This window comes from Streptopelia decaocto (assembly GCF_964273445.1).
Source record: "Streptopelia decaocto genome assembly, chromosome: 3".
In the NCBI taxonomy this organism is placed as follows: Eukaryota; Metazoa; Chordata; class Aves; order Columbiformes; family Columbidae; genus Streptopelia; species Streptopelia decaocto.
In genome coordinates this window covers 59,875,277-59,886,125 of record NC_138656.1, presented here as the reverse complement: position 1 = coordinate 59,886,125, position 10,849 = coordinate 59,875,277, and positions in this window count along the sequence as shown.

Here is a 10,849-nt window from a genome sequence, read left to right as displayed (position 1 = left end):
TGTTGCTCTTCCATTAAAGGATTTCTTTTTTTTTTTTTTTTGGTGTGTGTGTGTGTGGTGGTGGCAGTATTTTCATAGAGAGGTTTGCCAGTTCTTCGTGCGTTAGTCCATTCTACTGCATCCACAAGTTCTGTAATATTATTTCCAGTTGCCAAAATAAAGATCTGTCTCTAATCTTCGGGCAAGCCTTAAATTATTATATCAGAGGAGATCCTGCAAGCTTACAGTACAAGAATTCTGGTCATTGTTAGAGGTCTCATAGGGATGGTGGAAACTACAAGCACTCTAAGCACCGGTAGTACTCATAGGATTTAATCCATAGCATTTTGACTGTTGTTGATTTTTTTATTCTTTTTTCTTTCCCCCCCTAAAATTACCTCCAGCAAAACAAGCAACACTTTTGCCTCTCCCCTTCATCTGTTTATTTTTGTTTCACATACAAACAAAACCCCCACTAGCAACAACAAGACAACACACATGAGAATCTACCCCGACTACAAGATGGCTGCAGAGGACACCACTTTGTTAGTTCAATGGGACCGGCCTCATGCTCGCTCACTTTCTTTTCAGTCCACCCCACTCCATTTGTGCCATCTGCTCTTGTAACCACTTTACCATCTCAATCCACAGCAAAGCAGATTAATTAAATGCAAAGGAGACGTCAGCTGGATGTGCCAGCACAGGCAGCCACGTTCCCCCACTTTCAGACCCCAGAGCACCCCAGAGTGGGGGCAGAGGCCCAGCTGGGAGCCACAGCGCCACTGGCCCGGCTGCCACCCCGCAGTCCTGCACTCACACCATATTCATTACCGAATATTCATAGAGCTTGATTAAAAACTCAAGGGCAATCCTTGGTTAGGAGGAGCTGTGATTTCAAATTTCAATATTGCAAAAATCCAGCTTCCAGGGCATTCCTGGATATACCACCGGCTGCTGCTTCCACTGCTGGTAATTCCCTCCCCTCCCAAAACAACCCCCCCTCTGTTTCTACAGCATTTCTGTAAAGAAGAATGAGGGGTAGTCTCAGCAGTTGCGTGAAACACAAACCTGTGATAGCCAGAGCTACTGAAATAAATGGGGGAAAAGCTAGAGGCAAATAGGGTTCAAAAATATTTTTTAATAAAAAAGCAATTAAAAAAAATGTACCACAATCCGCACACAAAGCAAGCTGTTTACAGAGAGAAGAGGAATACAATAGCATTTCCTATGCAATAGATATGCAAAATATTGTTCTAAACCAGCTACCTAATTAGGAAACATTTGGGGATATCATCCCCCCAAAATAAAAATAATTTAAAAAAACCCCACCACCAACTATAACAAACAAAAAAACCCACAACTTACCTACACACTTTTCACTTTTGTTCTCTCTCCTATATCTTCACTATTATAAACACACTCCCAAAGTGCCAGTCTCAGCATTTTTTACTCCTGAGCAAGCGGGCTCTTCCCTACAAAGACAGCGCTTAAGTCAGAGGGACTGAGCTCCAAGGATGTGAGCATGGGGGAGGGAAACTTCAATATTATAATAAGACCCATCCATCAACCACTGCTATAAAGCTCTTTTGTTCCGAGTTCATACTTAGTAACTCAAGGTCAAAATTGATGTTGGAAAATGCAAACCATAAGTCAACCCAGACTTTCACCCCTCTGTTCTTCTTAACCTTAAAAGCAAACAAGAAACAGGCAAAAAAATTTTAGCCACACAATAAACTTATACAAAAATGTACATCAAGGAATATTATCAACTTTAAAATGACTGTGGATTAGGTTCTTGACCTACACTACTAATGATACAGATTAGAAAAACAAAATCAGAATATAGGCATTTAGGATACAGTGCCTTTACTACTTTGGTTTTCTTACAGTTGGGACAAAGTCAATCAGTTGTTTTCATCTGGTGGGGTTTTTTTTGTTTGTTTTGGCTGGTTTGGTTTTCATTTTTGCTTTGTTTTCTAATTGAAGAGTGAGAGACACATGTAAGGTTTGGTTGAAAACACCACAGGGAAAACTAACTGATTAAAAAAAAAAATACCCACACAACACTTTTCCTCCCTGGTAAAAAACAAAGGAAGACATCTCTATTAGCCTTTGGCTTTAAGAAGTCCCGAGTCAGATGTGGGCAGCCTTAACAAACAAGAAAAATAGTAGGTATTACAAATAAAAAGCAGTGGTTTCATTGCAGCAGAGAAAACAGGATGTATTCCATAGTCTATAAGTATTCTCTTTAGAAACACAGTAGAAAAAAAATAAATCATTCATTATGCTCAAATACTTAAGGCCAGACTTTTCAGTGAAGCCCATTTTTGTAAGGTTCCACAGTAGAAAGCAACAGAGGTGCCACATACCTGAGGTTACAAGCTTATCCAATGCATATTTCCCAGAGGTGCTGTAACAAAAAATCAATATACACTACAAGGAGAGTGTAAGACAAGAGAACTCTGACACAAAACTGTGATCTAGTATTTAAATCCCTTAATTTTAAGATGATCAAGTAGTCCTTAAAATTGTCATCTCAAAAGTTTTTCAGGTTTTATTCCAAGAGTTTACATATAACATCTTTCATATGGGAAAAGTCCTGCCAAGAGCTTTAAATATAGCTGTATCGAATGCCAGTTTGGCTTCTTCCATGAGAACTGGGACACTTTAACAAGAGTTTATGAACTTTCATTGGAAAAAAAATGAATGTATAATACTAGTTTGCCATCCATGTGTCTAGGTAATAGGTTATATAAAATAGCAGATAATCCTGCAGTCTAACAGAAACATTTTTAAATAAGAAATTTTTCTCCAATAGCTTTTATTTAGCCCTTAAATCACAAGTTTCATTTAAAGCACCATCAGATGTACTAAGTCCTGCCAATTAACTCAGCGTAAAACGGTGCTTACTGAGGGGAAGGGTAAGAAAATGTGTTAATTAGCAGCAATTCAGGATACTGAGGGGACTTTTTTATTTGATCAACTGCTGCTGTGGATGATGAAAAAGGTATTTCCCATAATTCTCATTGGAGTTCACTTGCTTGTCCCATGCAAGATGAAGAAGAGAACTATAAGGTATATTTTCTAACCCGCTTAATAACACTCCGATTGCCCAAAAAAAAAAAAAAAAAAAAAAAACCACAAACAAAAAAAAAGTATTATTAATGTAACCTAGATCCTAGACAGTTTCTAAAAAAAACAGCCAAGAATCTTTGTCCAAATTTCAAAAAGAAGCCGCTGCTGAAATTCTTAAGCAGGCGGAAGGGTTGTTCAGGGCTCCTGCAAACACTGAATGCTTTTCACTCAATAAGGGGCGCTGACAACAGTATCTGCAAGGTGAGGCACTGGAAACAGTTTCCACCGGAGATAATTTCCACTTCTCGTATCCGGTTTATGATCTTGCCTTTCAACAGAAACAGTAGATATTTTTTGCTGAGAGTATTAAAGTTCTTCCAAAGAAGCACTGCAAGGTGAGAAGTCCTCAAATAAATAATTATGTACTTTTTGGCTACTAGCTTTGTTACTTAAGACTAAGACCTTCCCTTACCCATCCTTTTTCAGATAGATGTACTAAGCTGTTTACCTAAGGCCGCAGAGTACCCCAGCTTTCCTGATCAGGTTGTCCACCCCTCTTTGACAACCTTCCACTAAGAAGAGTATTAGGGTTCCTACTTACAATGCTTTGACAAGAGGCAATGAGCACAAACTGAAACACAAGAAACTGCATTTAAACACGAAAGAAAACTCTTTTTTTTACTGTGAGGATGGCCAAACACTGGCACAGGTTGCCCAAGCAGGTTGTGGATGCTCCATCCTTGGAGATATCCAAAACACAAGTGGACATAGCCCTCAGCACCCTGCTCAAACTGAGCCTACTCCGAGTTGGGGGTTGGATTAGGTGATCTCTGGAGGTACTGTCCCATTTCTGGGATTCCATGATTTCACTGACCACAGGAAGAGTGTTTACACTTTAAGCTGCAAAGCTCTCAATACATGATCCTTCCTTCCAGCCTTGAGAACTTTCACTTGAAGGTTTCATTCCATTCAAACTCACATAGTCGTAGCTTCAACAACGGCCACTAAGGCAGAGGAGAATAAAAAGAGGGTACTACAGCAAACAGCATGGAGTTCAAGTATCTTTTATAACACCCTGGAAGCAGAGACTGCTACAGTGTTAACAGAGATCATGCAGGACTTTCAGTCTGGTCACTTCAGGGTGTGGCTACAGCATTCATACCAAAACCTGCCCTTGGATCTGCCTTTTGTCAGTCAGCCATTTTTCCAATATTCATTTCTGTTAAATGCTCAAATATTCCAGGATTCAAACTTTTACCAGAAATAAACCCATGATTTCACTTATCTTCAGGATTAAGTTTATTCATAGTTTATTTTAAGTCACTAATAATAATCTAAATTAGAAATACCATATGTGTATAAATAGTGATAAAACCAGTGGAGCACAAACATGCCAAGCTGACAGGAGCTCAGATGATGACAAGCTTTTGTCTATCGTGACCTAATTTGTTTTTCCATCAGTTGTACTACACAATGCATTTAAATCATTTAAATATTTGATGTGTTAAGCTACAGCACATTATCTCTACATACAATGCTAAGTTACCTACTCTCCATCCCGCTGTTTACAAACTGTACCTAATTCCAGACCACAGCAAGTTTCACAACTTGTCAGCAAGGTTACTAACAGTAACAAAATAGTTTCTAAGGAAAAAAGCTACTATATTTTGTGTGCTGGGAAAATGGGTGGGAGAGGAAAACACGCTCTGTTAAAGCAACAGGGTCAAAACAACATGCCTGGAAGAGCGCTCCCTCCCATGTTACCATGCTCTGCAGAGGGCACATCACAAATTACAGAATTGAAGCCAAACTCAGAAACAAGTGGGAGCAGGCAAGATAACAAGTAGTGCAGATGGTTTTGGTCTTCATTACCATTATGTAGACACAATGTCTCTGTAACAGATATGGAATAAACAGAGGCTTTTGTAACATGACAAACAAAAACCACCAAGAACTCTAAAGTTTTTGTGGTATTCTTTGCCTCAGGCAAACACTCTGTGGATTTCTAATTACCTGCTCTTCCTCTAGACCTCAAGAAGGCCCATAACTGTTGTGAAACTTTGGGTTCTTCAACACAGATCTTTTCAAACCACACTTAACTAAATTGCCATCTTCTAGCTTGACTTGTATGTGTTAAGACTAGACTCTCTTGGGGCAAAGAGTCTCGTGCTCACAGTTAAATCTGCATTGTGGCTGTGCTAAATGAGCACTTTGGAACGTTTTAAGGAAATTTGTGATCGCAAGTAGGCCGACCCTGAAGTTTCACCTTCTTCCACCATAAGCAAGCGCAGCCTCCCTCCTCTCTGTGCATGGGACTTGTTGCTGAAGGACAGCCCTGTCCTACTGCAAACCACCAAGACAAGGCAGAGCGAGAGAACTGGCTCACACTCACCTCATTTTCTCTAGCTTTCCTATCTTTCCTGAACATAAAGATCACAATTATAGATTGTAATTCTGTATACTTTATAATATAGTTATTATATTATTATAGCTGCGTCTGTAATTCCAAAGTAAACTATAATAATCTAATTACATTTAAACCACCCTTGTTCAGACCACGCTTGCCTCCCCAGGATGAGGTAAGCCCTACATGATGCTACCCAGGATTTCGGCAAGCAGGGAGGCAAATCCACTTCAGCACACGTTGCGCAACCAGTGCCCAGCCCAGCTGCAGCCCGACGGGGTCAGGGCCCCCCCAGCCTCCGCAGCACAGCTCCCCGCAGGGCGGGGGCTGTCCAAGCCTGCCCAACAGGACCACACACCCTCCCCACAGCAAGGGCAGCAGCCAGGGATATAGGGAAGGGTGTCGGCCCCAGGGGGATCGGTTGCTATACCAGTTTCCCATGTCTGAGCTTCCAACAAGCTCCCAGCACAACTGGTACAAAATCCTTCTATTCCCCCATTATCGCCCTTCTACTTCCTACCCATTCCCTATGGCATGCATTCAGGCCTGCAAATTGACTTTTCGTGATAAGTATGCTTGTGCCTTATAATACTCTTGATATTCTGTCACATACACATGCTAATAATAATAATAAAAAAAAAATAGCAGGAAGAACTGCACAGTAACCACCTACCTATATTTTAACAGAACAAGGAAATATGTTAATAAACAAGTTTTAGAAAACTGCATCTAAACTAACACACCAAGGCATATTATGAACATTATATTACTTTCATTCTCTTTCTCCCTCATACCACATGTAGAACAAACTTATTCTTTCCCCTATTTAAAATGTCAAAGTTCACAAATAGGGTCCAACACTACAAATCAAAACAGTATAAGCTATATACTTAATTGAATTATTGTTCATATATACATTCACATATACCTCAATCTTACAGAGTAGTTATTTCCAGAATTTCTTGTATCATTCAATATTTGAGAACAAGGATTTTATTTGCATCGTGTCCAGAATAAGTGGGATGAGATGTAGATCCTGCTGTGTAATCAAGCTTTGCTTGTGCTTTCTTCTAAATTGAATACCAAGCACCCCAGCTAACAAGAAAGGGAATGTTTTAGATAAGTTTTGTAAGAGCCTGTTCCCATTCCCCAGTAGTTGGTTTCTTTTTTTCTAATTCAAAATGTTTTAAGTGACAATGTGACTAAGGACAATGTGACTAACATTTTGAGGTTTTCTTTATAATGTTTAAAGATACTGAATTAGCCAAACACCACTTGGTTTTTTGAGCCACCCAAGCAGAACCAGTTACTTAGCATCAACCAGATATTGAACAGGAAGGGAAAGCAAACACCACTCACTTGGGAGCTCTTCCCTCCCATACAACAGGAACAAAAGGTGCCACTAGAGATAACCCACAAAGTGCTCCTCTCGGGTCCTGCTGAGCTTCCCGTAAGCAAACTCCATCTGTTGCCAAAACTTGCCAAAACCTGCCGAAACCGAAGACAGCCTGCCAGAAGAAAGACTAAACTTGCTTTCTCACTCAAACTTGTGCTGTTGAGAAAGCTTAACAGTCCAACAACCAGACACAGAAGAATATATGTAAGGCAGCGAGTGGCAATACTTAAAAGCTGATGAGAGCTCTTCTGTAGCCAACATTTTGGTACTAAGAAGGAAAAAAAAAATGGGAGGAACAAGGAGAAAGAAGAGCGTTCAAGTACAAGATGTTATGGAGAAGTCTCTTGTTTTCATTTTCTGCTTGGCCATTCAACCAGAAAAAAATAAAATAAAAACCCACCATCACTATTACTCAATGTGCTTGAAATCTCTACTTGATCATCCTTCCATTACAATTTACATTAGTATTTATTGCTAGTAGAAAAATTGAGTAGCTCAATTCTTCAGATAGCAACCATAGTTCCAGTTTACTTCAGGAGGCATCTGTTACAGTCCTAATCTCTGAAAAGTAGGAGCTAAGTTAATTAAAAACTTACAATCTTAGATTAATCAAAATTTGCTTAGAATACAGTCTGATTACAGTAAAAGCAATATCAAATCAAGTAGCTTAACAGATCTATGGGTTATCAGAATGTTAAATTTCATATTAAAACAGAGCTGCTGCTCACATCTGGATTAAGGAAATTAAACCTACTGAAACATTAAAGTATCCTTTAAGTTCAAAAGTTATAAGATATTCACAGATATTCACTAGAGTTTGAGGTTTTCTTATTTCAAGTAATACCTGGATACTCTCACTTCCACTGCTGTTATGGTGTACATGGTTTTGCTCTTGTTTTACACTCCTATAGCAGAGCAATAGACATCTCTGTGTTTGGAAGGGAAGCATTAAAAATGGACAAAGGGATCTACTTGAACGGGATTAAGACTATTACTATGGTGCTATCCATTGTGCCACAACCCCAGCCAGGAAGCTCTTCCACTGGGGCTAACAGCAAGGGGTATGACACGGAGGAGCGACAAGGGGAAAACCCAGAAAGCTCATGAGAAAGCAAGAAGCTCCATCAAACGTCATCTTTTCCTATCTCTGCTTCCCATCCCCTCACATCCTTCCTCCCAAATCCTACCAACTGTCAGGCATGCAGAGAGCCTTGCATTTGAGGAAGGGGAGATGCCCAAGGCCAGTTTTATCAGGCATGACATGGATGGGGAGGTGCAGAGTGGACATTGAAACTGCCACCCCTCAGAAGAGGCAGGGTGGGCAGCCCGAACTATGAAAGAAAAAGAGAAAGAGGAAAGTAAGGGAAAAAAAATACTAATCAGGCCTTCACTTAAAAAGTGTGTAGACCAGTGGCTCTGATTGGGAAATTACCAAGAGAAGTTATGGCAAAGCAACTACTCGGCACTGTCTCTCTCTGCAGGCACAGCTCCTCTGCCTCCAAACTGCACTGAGATGGAAGCTCAACCACATTCAGTAGGACCTTAAAGGTTCATGTTCTAACTACTCATCATTCTCAAAGGGCAATGAAATCTCATATGTACAATTAAAAGACAGGAGGCCAACAAATAAATAAATAGAAATGACCTAGCATAAAACACCATAATTCACAAATGACAAAGAAAAAAAAAACAAACCATGACAGTCTGAAGCCAGAAGAAGCCCTGCCCAACGAAAACATGGTATGACATAAATACAAACAGCTTGCGAAGTCCACCCACATTAATCTGTGCTTAACCCACGGGCAGAAAGATCTTTTTCCTAGTCTCTTAAGTGGCATGTCATCCAGGCGCTCTGGAGTCTGCCATCCGACCAGCAGGTTTCCTATCAAACCTACAGCCAAGAACAACATTTAATTACCATGTTTAATTGATCTTGTTAACTGTTAGGGTGGACAGCTTTGATCTCGCCTGCTGATAGCTAGTTTATGACTACAAAAGAAACCAGGACTTTGCATAATTGCCAAGCCTTCAATGTGTGTTTTTTAATTCCTTCTATTTCTCAATCTCCCTCTCTGTTTGTGGTGCATTAATGCTCCTGATAACATGAACCAAAGCACATGCCCTCATTTATCGTATCATTTATTTAAATATTCGGGGGGAAAACGAAAGACAAGGCAAGGGAAATTGGCCTTCCTTCACCCAGAAATACAAAAAAAGGCCAGAAATTACCATAGTGAATATGGCCTTGGCAACGTTAAGCATCCCATGGCTGATGGCAGCCAGCACCAGTTCAGAGGAGGGTGCGGGAATCATCAAGCACACGTGGGATAACCTGCTCCTCATCCCCCTTGAAAGCCTCATCTCACTCTCCACAAGTTAGAGGCTGGTTTAAATTCCAGCACGGAGGTTTTGAGGAATTTCAGTGGCTTTCCACTGTGTTGTTTTATGTTTGCTAATAGGTTCACCCAAAAAAATGCCTCTTCTGCGGGAACTTCATATTAACATCTTAGGAGAGAATCCCACAAGACCAAGATTACTAGTTTACACTCAACCAAGCAAAGACTGTGCCAGTACTAATAGGAAGAGAAATTTCTGAGGACATTTTATGTTACCCTAAAATATCTAGGAACCTTCAAAATAGATCCTAATTAAAAACAACTAACTACAAGTATGTTTAATTCATTAACGCTGTTTTCCTGAACGATCAAGCCAATCATAAGATCTACGGAAATAAACGTTCATAGGTGTTGTATAATAGGTTCTGAGCAATACACAAAGAAGCTCTAAATTTCAGCCAAAGAGTGTCAACTGTTTTCAAAACAGCAAGCCAAACCTTCATCAAACTGAATTCAGCTGGAGCTTTGCCACTCAGCAGGACAGCGACTTGGCCCATGGTCCCTATGGGAAATCTTTTTCTAACTCAGACTTTCTTCCTGCTTATTTCAAATGAAATCTCCTTTGGATCAGGTTGAATTTCCACAGATAATTAGTCTTGCACTAGCTAAAGAAAACAAGAGTTATATTGCTTCTTAGCAGCAATCTGAGTGATTAAAACAGGGTAAAAGAGAAAATACCTTTTTTTTTTCCTTCCTAGGGGAACTGAGCTGTTAACTGTTTAACATGGTTTGAACTTTGCTGCTGAATCTTCATATTACAGAGCAAAAGAGAGAAGAAAAGCACCATTGCGTGTGGTCACCTAAAGTATCTGTAGGGTATTGTAGCCAAACTGTAGCTCTCAAATACTGTTAGAACAGATTTTTTCCCCTGAAAGTCAGTCCTTTCTCACCAAAGCTTCCTCAACAACACACAATTGTTTTGGTGGTTGGCTTTGGGGTTTGTTTTTTAGGTTGTTTTGTTTTGTTGTTTGTGTTTTGGTGGTTTGTTGTTTTTTTTTTTTTTTTTTTGGGGGGGGGCGAGGTAGTGTTTCCATTGGATTGCATTTTTATTTCAAAACCATTTTCTAATGAAGGTTTCTTTTTGTCACTACAAGATGACATCTCTTCTACACTCTTTCCTTCCACCAGAAGCTACAGAAAGCCCAGAAAGTCAGCCAGCCCATTCATCTCCTGCCTGCTGCTGATACTGTCTCGAATAATGCTCATTTTTGGTGGCTCGGGATGGAGGAGGGGTTTCCCTAGGAATAAGCTGAATAAAGCTTCCTGTTCGGCTGAAGCAGGAAACGTGCTCCTGTATTGCCTTACACACAAAGAGTGGAAAATACTTACTAAACAAAATAGCAGGAGATGGAGTGTAAACTGGGTTGTCCTTACATCATCCAGACAAACAGAAAGCCATATTCCCCACCCCCATAGCTCTCTTTCATTAAAGTGCTTAAACTTGAAAAAAATACATACATATGTATACACATTCTGCATGAACATCAAATGATTATGCTGTGCCTTTAAAACCAAACACTGAAGGATTTTAAACAACAACACTAATTAGGACGTAGCATTTCCTCCCTCCCACAGGATCAGTTTCTTCTTGTTAGAACA